This window comes from Columba livia, chromosome 2 (genome assembly GCF_036013475.1).
Source record: "Columba livia isolate bColLiv1 breed racing homer chromosome 2, bColLiv1.pat.W.v2, whole genome shotgun sequence".
NCBI classification, from domain to species: Eukaryota; Metazoa; Chordata; class Aves; order Columbiformes; family Columbidae; genus Columba; species Columba livia.
In genome coordinates, this window is record NC_088603.1 from 150,552,603 (window position 1) to 150,568,229 (window position 15,627).

Here is a 15,627-nt window from a genome sequence, read left to right on the forward strand (position 1 = left end):
ACCTGGCTATAACTTCCCTTCAGGTGGTTCTAGAGAGTGATGAGGTCACCTCTAAGCCTCCTCTTCTCCAGACTAAACAACCCCAGCTTCCTCAGCCTCTCCCCATAGGGCTTGTGATAGACTGGAAAGAAAGACTGAGATATTTCTCATTGTAGCCTCAGTTTACAAACCCCACGTTTACATTTACCTTGGCAACAGTTGCATTGCAGTTCCCTTATCTTCATGGCTTTGCTTTCTCTGTGCTTTGGCATTTTAAACCAACAGTTGATGTCAAAACAGAGTTGGGCTTTCCCAAATTTTCCACTTTTGACGGCAATCTTGTCAGTCCTCTCAAACCACAAAGACGTGCGGGTGGTGAGGGAGTTCTCTGGAGGGCCAGACGCTGTGGGAGCGGCGTTGACTGTTCGGTGTGTCTCACTCTGAGTCACTGCTGAACCCATCGATGGAGACGGGGAAACACAGTGCTTGAAAAGGTACCGTATTCTGAACAAAACAGGAAAAAATGCCTTGGATTCATGGATATTAAAAATTTGGTGAGAAAACGTTGCTATTTAAAATGAAAACCTAATAAAAGAAAGAGCTCTGCTGGATCAAGAAGTCCTGTGGGGAATGAGACTGAAACACTATCTGGTGTCAGGTCCCTTGAAACACTAAATGAGGAGTTCACCAATTAGCAGCATATGTGAACAGCTCTCTGACCTAAGATCGCTTTACTCAGCACACATTATCTGATGGCTTGGAAGTGAGAGGGAAGTTGTTGTCCCCAGGAGGCAGAGGGTCACCGTGATCTAATGTCTGCATTTGCAAAGCCAAGACTTGTTACTCATCCCTTAAACGTCTGTTTTAAATAGTATTATTTTTAAAAGTGTCCACAAGACAGACTTGTAAAATTACAATTACTTGTAAAAAAACATTGGTTCAAAGACTAGTATCCAAGTAGCCTTTTCACATTGTATAATAAATGTATTCCCTGCATTTCAGATTTCCCCTGCAGTAAATAATGGCTTAAGTAATGAAAATCACATTATAATGAGAATGATACGATGTTTTAATGAGACCAGAGCTAGGAAAGCTAAGTCAATTTTCTGTTCTCAGGAATCAGGATAAAGTTTGTCATTAACATATCATGACCAGCTCTAATTGAGTAATTAATGACAGTAGCAAGATAATAACGAAGTGCTTAGCAGTGTTATTCTAGCTGCTGCATAGACACATCACAAATGTCTGAGCTTTGCGTAGACTAGTTTACAACTCAACAGAGAAGACTAGAACAGAAAGTCCACAGCTGCCAACACCAGGAGCACCTACAGGCGGATGACAAGGTGGACTCTTCCCCACCCTTTCTGTTGAAGCTGAACCCTACACAAAGAAAGACCAAAGAAAAGGTCTCTCATGAGTAAGTAGCCACTGACACTCCCTCAGGGAGGAGAAAGCCCAGAGCTCTGCTCCTCACTCCTAGTGCTACTTATACATGTCATACCATCATGCAGGACCAGAAAAGTCCCTGGTGCAAGGATCAACCATCACTCCTCATTCCCCACCCCAGAAGAGCCCAAACAACATGCCACAGAGGCAGGATCTCTTTTACTTGCCTTCTCTCACAGGTACAAACCCTCCACTCCTTTTTGCACAAGACCCCAACTACAGCTGGTGATGTGAAGTGTGGGGGACATTTCCTTCTCTCACTGACCTGCAGCAGACCTGTGATGATGCTCACATGGAAAGGGAAGCAGAGGCTTTGAAATCTCTCAGGTTGAGAATGTGAAACCCAGGGCTCATGGTTTCTTGGCAAGTGCTTGAACCAGCAAGTTTTTATACAAAAAGAAGGAATTATATGTACCGGTTATGTTCAGGAAGACACACACACACACACACACACACACACACACACACACACACACAAACCAAACCCAAAACAAACAACCAAACAAAACCCAACCAAACAAAACAAACAAACAAACAAACAAACCAAAACTAGCTGGTAATCTCTGCCCAAGGGGAGGATTATGGTTATGTATGGGCGTGCTCTGCAAATCCCCAGTCTGGATGTTTGCTTTTGTCTCTTCCTGACCGTGTGCCCAGGAGACACCCAGGTGTGCAGGAGCCTTCCACAGCCTTCCACTCTCTGGCTTCCATGAGAAGAAGACATTGGGTGCACAGGCTGGACCTACTGACCTGTCCCAGCCAGGTCCTGGCTTGGCTGTATGGAGGACTACAAAATTAATTGTGGATCATCCATATTCTGTAGCCAGACAGCTGAATGTCCCAAGGTACTAGATGATACCTAATCTGGGCTTTCAGGTACATATCTAAATCCAAGAGAAAGTTGGCATTTCCAAGACTGATGACTTTTCACGTTTCAGACTGTCTTATTAATGTCCCACTCAGGACTGTTAACGCTGTGGGCCCCATTATGGGATGTCAGCTCTCCTCACTGTCACAGTGCTATAGGTTCCTTAGCCTGTGCAATGCTGAGGGCCTTCTATGTGCCATTCTGTAGCCTACTTTTCACTTGAAGCTCTGTGCCCTTTCTCCCAAGCTGCCACAGGAGTGTTTTTCAGAGCTTCTGGGGGAGTTGTTTGCCTCTAATGTCACTTGTTTTCACAGAATCACAGAATGTTGGGTATTGGAAGGGACCTCAAAAGATCATCTAGTCCAATCCCCCTGCCGGAGCAGGAACACCCAGATGAGGTTACACAGGAAGGTGTCCAGGCGGGTTTTGAATGTCTCCAGAGAAGGAGACTCCACAACCCCCCTGGGCAGCCTGTTCCAGTGTCTGTCACCCTCACTGAGAAGAAGTTTCTTCTCAAATTTAAGTGGAACCTCTTGTGTTCCAGTTTGAACCCATTACCCCTTGTCCTATCATTGGTTGTCACCGAGAAGAGCCTGGCTCCATCCTCGTGACACTCACCCTTTATATATCTGTAAACATGAATGAGGTCACCTGTCAGTCTCCTCTTCTCCAAACTAAAAAGCCCCAGCTCCCTCAGCCTTTCCTCATAAGGAAGATGCTCCACTCCCTTCATCATCTTCGTTGCCCTACGCTGCACTCACTCCAGCAGTTCCCTGTCCTTCTGGAACTGAGGGCCCCAGAACTGGACACAATATTCCAGATGTGGTCTCACCAGGACAGAGTAGAGGGGAAGGAGAACCTCTCTCAACCTACTAACCACCCCTCTTCTAATACACCCGAGGATGCCATTGGCCTTCCTGGCCACAAGGGCACAGTGCTGGCTCATGGTCATCCTGTTGTCCACCAGGACCCCCAGGTCTCTTTCCCCTATGCTGCACTCTAATAGGTCATTCCCCAACTTATACTGGAACCTGGGGTTGTTCCTGCCCAGATGCAAGACTCTACACTTGTGCTTGTTATATTTCGTTAAATTTTTCCCCACCCAACTCTCCAGCCTGTCCAGGTCTCTGGATGGCAGCACAGCCTTCTGGCGTGTCAGCCACTCCTCCCAGCTTAGTGTCATCAGCAAACTTGCTGACAGTACACTCTATTCCCTCATCCAAGTTGTTGATGAATATATTGAATAGTACTGGTTTTCCCCAGTTGTTCTCACATGGTTGTTTTCATGCTATCATTCTCATGGCCTTGAACCTTCAGATGCTGACACTGTTGTTGAGGTTGGTGGTTGGTTCTCAAGTGGAACAATTGCTACCAGGGGTGAGACTCATACCTACCCTGTCCCTTGCCCTTGGTGGTAGCTTTCAATGAGGGGACCCAACAACACACAAAGATTAATGACCAGCCAGTATGTGACACCCACCCTCATCAAAGTGTGTTCCCAATGGCACCACAAGCAGGAATAAAGGACAAATTCCCCAAAAGCAGTTCCTTATGAAAACCGTGTAGTTATTATGGAACATTATAATGGGAGGACCCTGCTACACTGGAGGGGACACCCAGCTTGGGGGGCCCTATCACTTGTCTTCCCAGCTGGCTGCTCAGAGAAATTTCTGATTCTCTTATCTCTCTCTTTGCTTCAACACTCATGCCTTGTTGTCACTGATAGGCTGGTAAGTGCAAGTGCTGTTGGATAAGATGATTGCAAACGTGGTGCCCTAACTCAGGATGTGGTTATGACTATATCTGAGAAAACTCATACATCTAGGCACTTGTCTTCATAGTTCATCTTTCTTTCAACCAGGCTGATTCAGAAATGTTCTGGGCACTTTCCAGGAAAAGATTCATGAGATCTTCAGCCCAGCTTAAGCTCAGGTCTTTAAAAGAAACTTTGTTTGCCTGTTAATTATCAAAAAGGCTCTCAGCATTGCCAGTTCTACAGTGATGGCTTGTGTTAAGATTTCATGATGTTCCAGAAGTGTGAACCTACTTCCTTGGTGCAAACAATGATGTCAGTTCATGTCTGATGAGGTTTTTTAATCACCTTTGTCTTTAGACCCACCCAGTAATTAAGACTCAGAAACGGACTGTACGAATATGTTTGCATGCAAAAGATGATGCTCTGTGTGGAGTAGCTGATTATATTAGCAGCTTCAATTCTGGCTGAAGATTCCCTTCGTCCTGCCAAAACTCAGGAGTCAATCCAGCTACGAAAGATATGATTTATTTGTATCTTTGCCAACTGCTGTTGGAGATTCACTTCAGCCAGAGTCCTAACCAGCCCAAACCCAGACAAAGCACTGCAAACACACAGAGATACAGAAGGCTCAAACTGAAGATGAAGTTTAACTTCTCTGCATCCTGGAAGACAGCTGCGAGATATTTATTGGCTGTGATGATACATGAGATAGAAGGGAAGATGACTAACAAGCCTTTCACTTGAAATTGTGGCTGAATGTCTCATGACCAGTAACGCTCAACTGCCTCTAGGCAAAAGCCTCCATCAGACCCAAAGAGCAGACAGTGCAGTGAATGAGTAAACGGAACCTGGGACACAGTGATTTCTCAAATCACTTGCTGTTGCTGATTCCCGTCCCTGGTGCTTCGAGCTCTAGTGTGCAGCCAGCAGTGTCCTTGCTCCAGAATCTTTATTGGCTCAACAATGTCTAACATAACTCACCCATTACATGTTGTCTAGGGTTCGGCTGCCATGGCTATAAACAGAGAAATAAGGTGAGATAAGAGATTGCCCAAATCACTGGCAGGAGTAGAAGCTGTAGAGCAACCTTGGCAAGGCTGCTTTTGCTATCTGCCAGAAAGCTGAGCAGAGAGGAAAACAAGGCTGTGCCCGTACGGGGGACACGGTCCTTGGCATCCTGCTAGAGGAGCTTGACAGAGGCTGCCAGCACCCAGGATTTATGACAACCCACCCTTTCGGCTCAGCAAGGCTCTGTGTGAGCTGAGACCATCCCCCCATGCTCAATGCTTGCCAACAGCATGGCCCCGCTAGAAGTTCAGATGTGCAAGGGGGTTACTAAAGCCTCAGGAGGCACCGCACAGCACCAAGGACCCTCAGCTTCATCATGAGCTGGTGGCAAAAAAGGTTTTTGGATGACACACTCCATAGCTCCTATTTGCAACAGGCAAACCCTCGTTAGGAAGGGGTCGGGGTCATTTTGGAATGGGAGCCTGGCAGATGCCCAGATAGGTGGTGGATGCCCAGAGAGGTGGTGGATGCCCACACATTACCTGAGCTGTGGTAACTGTTCATGTACACACTCTCACCCCTTAGCAAGTAGCAAGGAAAGCGTGTTCATCTACCCCTTTTCCACTGAGGCTTAACGTAAAGTGTTTTACCTCGTGGCTGCCGTAGGCGAAGCGTATGAATCAGTCAGCTATTGCAGCGCAGCTGACATGTAAGAACTCAGCCGTGTGTCTCAGCCCTCTGGGCTGACTATTGTCACAGTGTCCTTCCTCCTGCATTTGTCTCGGCTTGTTTATGACCTTGTGTGGTTGGGTCACACCAGATTTACTTTGTGTCTTCCCTTAGCAGGGGCAGATTCCCATTTCATTTTTGCTATGCAGTTTTTACTTTTCTGGGCTGCTGTGGTTTAGGCTCTTCTCCCTCCATACGGGGAGGGGTTCACTGAGATTTAGAAGTATTTTTAATGTTTTTACTTAAATCCCCCATTGCTAAGCCTTTCTATTCATATTCAGACATGTTACCCTATTGCTCTCCATGCAAGTAATAAAGCTCTCTTCATAAGCAAGCAAATAACAAGAAAAAAAATTAGCTTAGCACCAAAAGCTCTTTAAAACAGATAAAGTTTAAAGCCTTACATAAAAAGTGGGGCTGATTTTTGCAGTCCTCATTGTACCCAGCTGAGCATTTTGTCATTGTAACTTTGGACTATAGCAAAAGAACCTTGCAATAAAAGGCTGCCATAAATTGACCTTTTGTTGCAAATTCTGCCATTCAAGCATAAAGCAGCAAGAAAGGCTACATAAGCTGTGTTAAAAGTAGGTCACTGTACATCCACTGCTACCATGGCTGGTCCTGGCTGTGTGTTACTAACTGGGTTTCTTGGTTTGAGCAGCGATACGCACACAGGCGAGATGGTGAACTTGCTAGGCAACTTCACACAGTGTAGAAAGGTCAGAGTCGTGTTGAGGGTGTTTAAAAGCCTTGTTCCCAGGTAGGGCAGGGCTGCTACAGACCATCCACAAAGCCGCTTACTTGAGAAATGTGTTCTGATGGCAGGGATGGTGTTTCTGCAGAGGCTGGTAGATGTCACTGCCATCCCTTAGGTAGGTCCTAGGACCGCAGAAGTGACACTGGGAGCTGGTGGGATGCTCTACTGGTAATACTACAGCTCTACATGCAGCAGCAGTACTGCAGGTCTGGGTTGCTTGGCTTTGCAGAGCTTCTCTCTCCTCACTGTGCTCCTGTCCAGGGCTGGGACAACACTACCTGTGTGGGCTCCCTACCACAGCAGAAGTCCTCTTCATCCAGCCCAGGGTCTCTTGCCTTTCCACAGCAAAGTGCTTGCTCTGTTGTGCCCTGCCAGGTACAAGGTAGACAGAAGGGGGTGAAGAGATTACTTGCACTGGGGATCTCATCACTTGCAGTCTCATCTTTTTAGTCTCCATTGTTGCATGAAGCCACTCAGTCCGCTATAATATTAGCTTGCTCTCACCTAGAGAGCAGAGAAAGAAACTTTCACCTCCTCCACAACTCTCTGAACTGTCATTGATTCTTTGTCATTGGTCCCTCAAAACACTCAAAAGGTCTCAATCTCTGCAGCTCCAGGATAGTCCAAGTGAAAAAAACAGAGGAGGCTTAACTCATCCTGTCTCCTTCCAGGGCTACGTACCATGGGTGATGCCTGTTAGAGGATCCCTGATTTTTTTTCAGTATTGTCAACATTACTAAAGAGAAAGTGGAATCCAAGCCTCCAAGAGTCAACAGGATCTTTCTCCTTTAATTCCAGTGGGATGGCTACAGACATTACCTCAGAAAACCACCATGCTCCAGGAAAATGCTTAAGTGCACAAAGCTCTAAAATGCCATTCTGAATAGGAGTGAACAAAGCTCAGGTCAAATGTTTCCTTGACTCAGATCCTAACCAGCATAACAGAGATGACAAAAACTGAGTGAGTCAAGAGGACTTCTCAAGAAAACAATTATAATGTTTCCCCTGACTGCCCAAGCTTATCTAACTTGGCTGCACTGACTGGCCCAAAACCAGACTCGATTCAAGATCCAACCTCCTCCTGGTGATTGACAGCAGACTTGGAAGGTGATGGAGAGCACAAGCACTTCCCCAGAATGGGAAATCCAGGGGCCAGCTCTGTCTTGTCCTCAGCTCAAGGGTTTTCTTTGACATCTTTTACTTAGGAACAGGGAGGAGCCTTCATTTACTATCCTTGACATAAAATGACACAATAGACCGAAGAGAAGAAATTGTTTTCCTTTTGTCTCCATTATAGACTTACACAGTGAAATAATAGGCAGCCTTTGATCCTGTTCTGCTTGTGTTCTGCATCATCTTTGCAGCTGAGTGAAGAATAAAACATAGGATATGTAGATTTAAGTACATTCAAAGTAACAGAGAAGCTAGACTTTATGATTTGAGCTGATTTATTGCACAATAAATGACGTTTCTGTTTTAGTAGAAAATCTGTCCACCCATCTCCTTTCATGGGCTGCTGTTCAAAAGGGCTTAAGTACTGTCAGGGTAGAGAAGAGGCAATGGAAGCAAGCAAGATGCTGGTGCCTTCTCAACAGAGGAAAGAACAAAAAAGTGGAAGTCATTTGTTTTGTTTTGTTTCGTTTTGAATTATAGCACTGGGTAGATGTTAAGCAGGAAGGTTCTTCCCAATGTTTCTCTACCAGTTCTGAGTGAGTGCAAATGGAAGCATGGTTCCCTGTACCGAGGATGGACTGCTGTTAGAGGATGTAGGAAGGCAGCTAGGACATCCAAGGCCTCCTTAGAATTACAGCTGGCGAGAGGGGTCAAGGACAGCAAGAAGAACTTTTTCAAATACATAGCAGATAAAACTAATACCAGAGGCAATGTAGGCCCATTGATGAATGGGGTGGGTGCCCTGGTGGCAGAAGATACAGAGAAAGCAGAATTACTGAATGCCTTCTTTGCCTCTGTCTACTCTGCCGGAGGCTGTCATGGGGAGCCCTCTACCCCTGAGACCCCAGATGAAGCCAGGTCAATGGAGGAGTTTGCTTTAGTCGATGAGGACTGGGTTAGGGAGCAATTAAATAGTCTGGACATCCATAAATCCATGGGTCCAGATGGGATACATCCGCAGGTGCTGAGGGAGCTGGCTGAAGTCATTGCTGGACCGCTCTCCATCATCTTTGCCAAGTCTTGGGAAACGGGGGAGGTGCCCGAGGATTGGAGGAAAGCAAATGTCACTCCAGTCTTCAAAAAGGGCAAGAAGGAGGACCCGGGTAATTATAGACCGGTCAGCCTCACCTCTGTCCCTGGGAAAGTAATGGAACAGCATATCCTTGGTGCCATCTCAAGGCATATCAAGGATAAGAGGGTTATTAGGGGCAGTCAGCATGGCTTTACCAAGGGTAAGTCATGCTTGACCAACCTCATAGCCTTTTATGAGAATGTAACAAGGTGGATGGATGATGGCAGAGCGGTTGGTGTGGTCTACCTTGACTTCAGTAAAGCCTTTGACACAGTCTCCCACAGCATCCTCACAGCTAGGTTGAGGAGGTGTGGTCTAGACAATAGAGTAGTGAGGTGGGTTGCAAACTGGCTTAAGGAGAGAAGCCAGAGAGTGGTAGTCAATGGTGCGGAGTCTAGTTGGAGGCCAGTATCCAGTGGAGTGCCTCAGGGGTCAGTACTGGGGCCAATATTATTCAATATATTCATTAATGATTTAGACGAGGGAATAGAGTGTACTATCAGCAAGTTTGCTGATGACACTAAGCTGGGAGGAGTGGCTGACACACCAGAAGGCTGTGCTGCCATCCAGCGGGACCTGGACAGGCTGGAGAGTTGGGTGGGGAATAACCTAATGAAATTTAACAAGTGAAAGTGTAGAGTCCTGCATTTGGGCAGGAACAACCCCAGGTTCCAGTATAGGTTGGGAAATTACATATTAGAGAGCAGTGTAGGGGAAAGGGTCCTGGGGGTCCTGGTGGACAACAGGATGACCATGAGCCAGCACTGTGCCCTTGTGGCCAGGAAGGCCAATGGCATCCTGGGGTGTATTACAAGGGGGGTGGTTAGTAGATAGAGAGAGGTTCTCCTTCCCCTCTACTCTGCCCTGGTGAGACCACATCTGGAATATTGTGTCCAGTTCCGGGCCCCTCAGTTCCAGCAGGACAGGGAACTGCTGGAGAGGGTCCAGCATAGGGCAACAAAGATGATGAAGGGAGTGGAGCATCTCCCTTATGAAGAAAGGCTGAGGGAGCTGGGTCTCTTTAGTTTGGAGAAGAGGAGACTAAGGGGGGACCTTATTAATGTTTATAAATATATAAAGGGTGAGTGCCATGAGGATGGAGCCAGGCTCTTCTCGGTGGCAAACAATGATAGGACAAGGGGTAATGGGATCAAACTGGAACACAAGAGGTTCCGCTTAAATTTGAGAAAAATCTTCTTCTCAGTGAGGGTGACAGACACTGGAACAGGCTGCCCAGGGAGGTTGTGGAGTCTCCTTCTCTGGAGATATTCAAAACCCGCCTGGACATGTTCCTGTGCGACCTCACCTAGGCGTTCCTGCTCCAGCAGGGGGATTGGACTAGATGATCTTTTGAGGTCCCTTCCAATCCCAAACATACTGTGATACTGTGATACTGTGATACTGTGAAATGCAGGGCAGGTGGAACAGGTGTCCCGAGATCCCACGTAGCTAAAACACCACAATGTGGGGAGGGACACTGTAAGGCAAGCAAAACCTGATCCAAATTGTTTATCTCACATAAAAGGTGTTGCATTTAATGTGCATTTTTGACTAGTTTTGAAGGATTTGCACCAAAATATATTGAATACACTTCTAGATATTATACACTAAAATGCCTGAGTCCAGTATTGCACAGAAGACCCAAGCCTAAGCAAGACTGATTAAAAAGTGCTCTGCACTTGAGCACCAGATTTTTTAAGTCCCCCTGAAACAATTATCACAGTATTTCTGTTATCTCTGTAAGCCTGATTTACCAAAGAGTTTGTGGGGTCAGACCATCTGTGCATTCACACATGTGTATGTTTGTGGATGTGCGCAGCTGTAGAATCACATAACAGTTGAGCCTGGAAGGCACCTTTGGGGACCATCTGCTCCAAGCCCTGGTCAAAACAGGCAGGTAGAACAGTTTGCTCAGGGCTGCATCCAGTCGGGTTTTGAGCAAGACTGCACAAGCTTTCCAGGCAACCTGCTCCAGTGTTCAACCATGGAACAGTAAAATGTTGTTGTGCTTACACAGAATTTCATATATTTCTATTTATGCCCATTGTGTCTCTGTGGTGTCACTTGGTGCCACCACTGAGAAGAGTCTGGCCCATCTTTCTTACTCCTCCAGTCAGGTATTTACACACATTGATAAGGTCTCCTGCACCTTCTCTTCTCCAGGCCGAATCATCCCAGCTCTGTCAGCCTCTGCTTGTACGACAGATGATCCAATCCCTTAATTATCCTTATGGCCTTTTGCAGGACTTATTCCAGTACATCCATGTCTCTATTGAACTGGGGAGCCCAGCACTGGACACAGCACTCGGATGTGTCTCACCAGGGCTGAGCAGTGGGAAGTGTCACCTTCCTTGACCTGCTGGCAACACTGTGCCCGATGCAGCCCAGGAGGCTGCTGGCCACCTCTGCCGCAACAGCACATCGCTGGCTCATGTGTCACTCTCAGTTTTTTATCATCTGAGAACACATTGAGGGTGCATTTGTCCCCATTATTCAGGTCACTGACTAAGAGATTAAACAGTACTGGCCCCAGTATCAACCCCGGGACACCTCAGTGGTCACTGGCCTCCAGCCGGATTTTGAGCTGCTGATCACAACCTCCGAGCCCAGCAGTTCAGCCAGTTTTCAGCCCACCTCACTGTCTGCTTATCTAGCCTGTGCTTCAACTTTTTGTCTTGAGGATTTTATGGGAGACAATGTCAAGACCCTTGCTAAAGTCAAGAAAAACAACATCCACTGCTCTCCTGTCATCCACTGAGCCAGTCACCTCATTGTAGAAAGCTATTGGGTTGTTCAGGCGTGATTTGACTTTTGTAAATTCATGCTGACTGCTCCCAGTTACTTGGGATTATTTGCTCCATCACTTTCCCAAGGATCATGGTGAGGCTGACTAGCCTGTAGTTCCTCAGATTCTCCTTCTTGCCCCTGATGAAGATACAAGTAACGTTTACTTTCTACCAGGCCTCAGGAATTTCCCTCAGTAACCACAACCTTTCAAAGACAATTGAGAGTGGCCTTGCAATGACATTGGCCAACTCCCTCAGCACTCATGGGTGCATCTCATGAGGTTCCATGGACTTAAAAATGTCTGGTCTGGCTAAGTGTTCCTTAAATTCATCCTTATCCATCAAAGGCAAGTCTTCCTTGCTCCAGACTTTCTGGTTTTAGGAACCTGGGATTCCTGAATACTTCGACCTTTTTCCATGTCCTTTATCATCAGTTTGTCTACCCCATCCTCACCTCATCATCACTGCAACCAAGGCTACACCTCGTCTTCACACTGCTGACCAGTTCTTCCTTGTTGGTAAGTGTCAGGTAGAGCAAAGAACTTCCTCTTGCTGGCTCCTGCATCACCTGTGTCAGGAAGTGGGTTATCATCAATGCACTCCAGAAACAGCCTTGATTGCTTGTGTGCTGCTGTCTTGTCCTTCCAGCAGATAACAGGGTGGTTAGAGAACCAGGACCACCAAATTTCTTCCAGTTATCCACCACTTCTTCCCAGTCAGGTGGTCTGCAGCAGACACAGTTGTTCACACTCATCTGGCCTTTAATCCTGACACACAAGGTCTCAGCTGGCTCATCACCTCTCCCTAGGCAAAGCTATGTGCCCTTCCACTGCCCTTTCACATGGAGCTCTCACACCCTCATAACTTCTGAATCTTCTAACTGATTTCAGAAAAATATCTATCATCTCAAGCATGTAAAGTTCCTATTACATTTATTCATGGAAACTTGTCTCCATAGGTGGGGGTGAGGGATGGATGGATGGAAGCACAACGGGACAGTGGGATGTAGGAGGTACTCAACCATTCTTATACACCGGAAATCCAGGACTCGAATAAGTGGAGACCCAAATAAAGGGAAAAATCAGACTACAATATTTCTACTGTGTACGAAACAGTTTTATATTTTTTATAGAAGCATTGTAGGGCTTTGGACCTTCTAAAATAGAAAAAATCTGAATGTTGTTCTCAGAAGAAAGGAACAGCTACATCATAGGACATCTCAAGGGAACCGAAGAAAAAAAGTGAGATGTTCTTTACACAGCAGGAGTCCAGATCACAAAGTTGTTATCCAGTCCTATCATTGCCTGTACTTTCTGCAAGAATTTTGACTGAGCTACAGCCCCTTAAAAATAATGTATGCACTTAAGAATTTTGTGCTATCAGAGAAAACACGAAATATCATCCATTGGGTCATACACCTTGGGACTCTCATTTCTAAGTATCTCATGAACACTGGAGCTGCCATTAATGTCAGTCACTGGTACACTTTTGGCACCACACAAGCTGTTTCCACTTGTTTGTTCTTTACTGAAGGCCACTGACACGCTTATACCAACCCAATAAAGAAGAATGAAATAAAAATCCCTGACCCCAAATGTAAAGACACAGCTCTCGCTTGATGTTTCCGAGCCCGTCATCTCTCAGATTTACACGGGGAGGAGAGGGAATGAATCCAGTCACTGGACGAAGTGACAAACTGCCCTTCAAATCCTGAAGAATTATTCTGATAGTTGTTTCTGACAATATGTTTGTTAGTTTCCCGGTGTAAACAGACATATATTCTGTGAAAAAAAAAAAAAAAAAAGATTTAAAACAGAGTTCAGAGTTCCCACAGCCTGTTTGCAAATACAAACTTGTTGGAATTGTTTTAAAGCTTATCACTCTTTGCCTGCTTTCTAAATAAGCAGGAATGAGGAACAAACCCATCAGTTGTTACCTCAGGCAGGTATCTTTTTCAACAGGGCTGCTCAAGCGCCGAAGTCCAAGCTCAACTCGGGTTGCTGCAGGTTGGCCATGGGAGGAGCCTCAGCACCTGTGTCCTGCTGAGCAGACCTTGGAGCTGCTCCCAGCGCAGCAAGAGCTGCCCTCACCCCAGGGAATGATGGCACAACCAGCCCCATGCTAAGGAATTAGATTCTTCTCTTTTGAAATAGTTCTTTGTTTCCATAAATAATGAGTAAAATTCTTAAAAGCGCAAATCTTCTTTCTCAAAAGTGGCAAGAAGCCTTGAGCTCAAGTCTCCAGTACAGCTGCAGCTGAGTTACCTGATCGCAGGGATCTGTAGGATTCAACATGTCCAAATACTTTTGAGAATCTGGGCCAGGAGTTTGAGTTTCACCAATAAGAAATGAAACAAGGGCTCCGAAGTGCTGGTTTTTTAGAGTCCTTAGCTTTTCTAACGTGGCATTGTGAGACACATCAATAGGACCAAAGTGCCTCTTGTAATTGTACAAGAATTTTTTGTGTCTGGTCTTGGCTGGTTTTGAAAACTTCACCCCAAATCTATAGCTACTCATCTGCCTGTCCAAAAGCCCAACCATTCTGAGAAAGATCTGCTGTCAGTTACAACCTGCAAATCATCTTGGTACCAACATGCTTGGTGGTTAGATGCCTCCATCAGGCCAGAATGGCACTTTGCTAGGAATTTGTATGAAGTTACGTTGCACAGGGACAGTCCTCCCCAACCTCACCATCTTTCCCTTCTCCATTAATATGTGATGAGCGTTACATATCATTCCAGGCAGAAATAAGAGAGCATCAGTTGGAGGCTGAAAAACAGCCTTCCAGGCTTTGGTAAATCTGTCTTGTAAATGCAAGTTGGTGTCCCAAGGGGCTTTTATATTACCTGCAAGGGGACCACTCCATGGTCAATGTCAGGAGATCTCTGTCACTATAAATGTTCCTCCTTAGAAGATCTTCTGCAGCTCTCAATCATTTGTAAAGAACAATTTGCCACCACAGCCACAGGACATCTTAAGCACAGATGTCCTTTCTGTTCTTACTGCCAACACTCAGGATGTCGGTTTATTGTGTGTTTCTATAGATCTGGTTTAGAGAAAGGATTTCTCTCACATACAAACAAACATTTCAAGTATCAAACTTGTCTCCAGTAGGATATTGCATTTTGTTCTCCAAAGGGTTCTGATATGAAACCCTAAAGTCATACAAAAGCAGTGAATATAAGAACAGAAGTATTTTATTTAGTTATAAATACAAACTACAGGTAATATTAAGAAAAAATAGGGAAAAAAACCCATGGAGCTGTTATTTCCATTCACTCACATCTGCCCACACTGCTTCCGTATGAAAATGACAGGACTGCAGAATTAAATTCAAAAGCGATATAAAAGAAATTTCATCTAAGTTGAACCATTTTTAGAAGACCTGAAGCTGACCCGGCCTTTGTGGAGTTTGTTTTGCTAAACCAGAGATGTTATTTCTCTATTTGCTATGCCCATGGGCCAGCAGCAGCTCGGGGCTGCTCCGTGCCACCCTCCCATGGTGACGTGCCAGAGATCATTCTGCGGGAAAGGCTCGTGTTAGCATTACTGTAAACGACGTGATGTGCTAGTACAGATGTCAGGTGAGAATTTCACAGTTACGATAAAAATCAGCACAAAGCCTGTAGCTGGCCAGCGTACCAGGAAACCTCTGCAGGCTTATGCAATCCTGATTGTTCCAGTTACGTCAATCAAAATTGCTCTGGCTCAGGAAAAATAAAGCAGCTACAGACAATTATTTTCAAATAACAAAACTCCTGACATGTAATTGAAGGAACGCTGAACTTTGCTTTATTCTCATATAAAAAAAACATTCCATACATATCAGGAATTAATCAGAATTCCCCTTTCTCTGTCTTGCCCTCTTGTAAAATTTACTTTTAATAACTGTCAGCTTCCTGAACCACAAAGCTCTCTCTTCTATTCTGCTGTTATTCACTGGGGCAAAATAAAATGCTAAGGCAAGAAGAGAACACAGGTGTGTTTATCCTGGGTCAGGGCAAAAGGAATCTTCACTCGGGCAGGAGCGGGAACACAAGCAAGGGGCTAATGG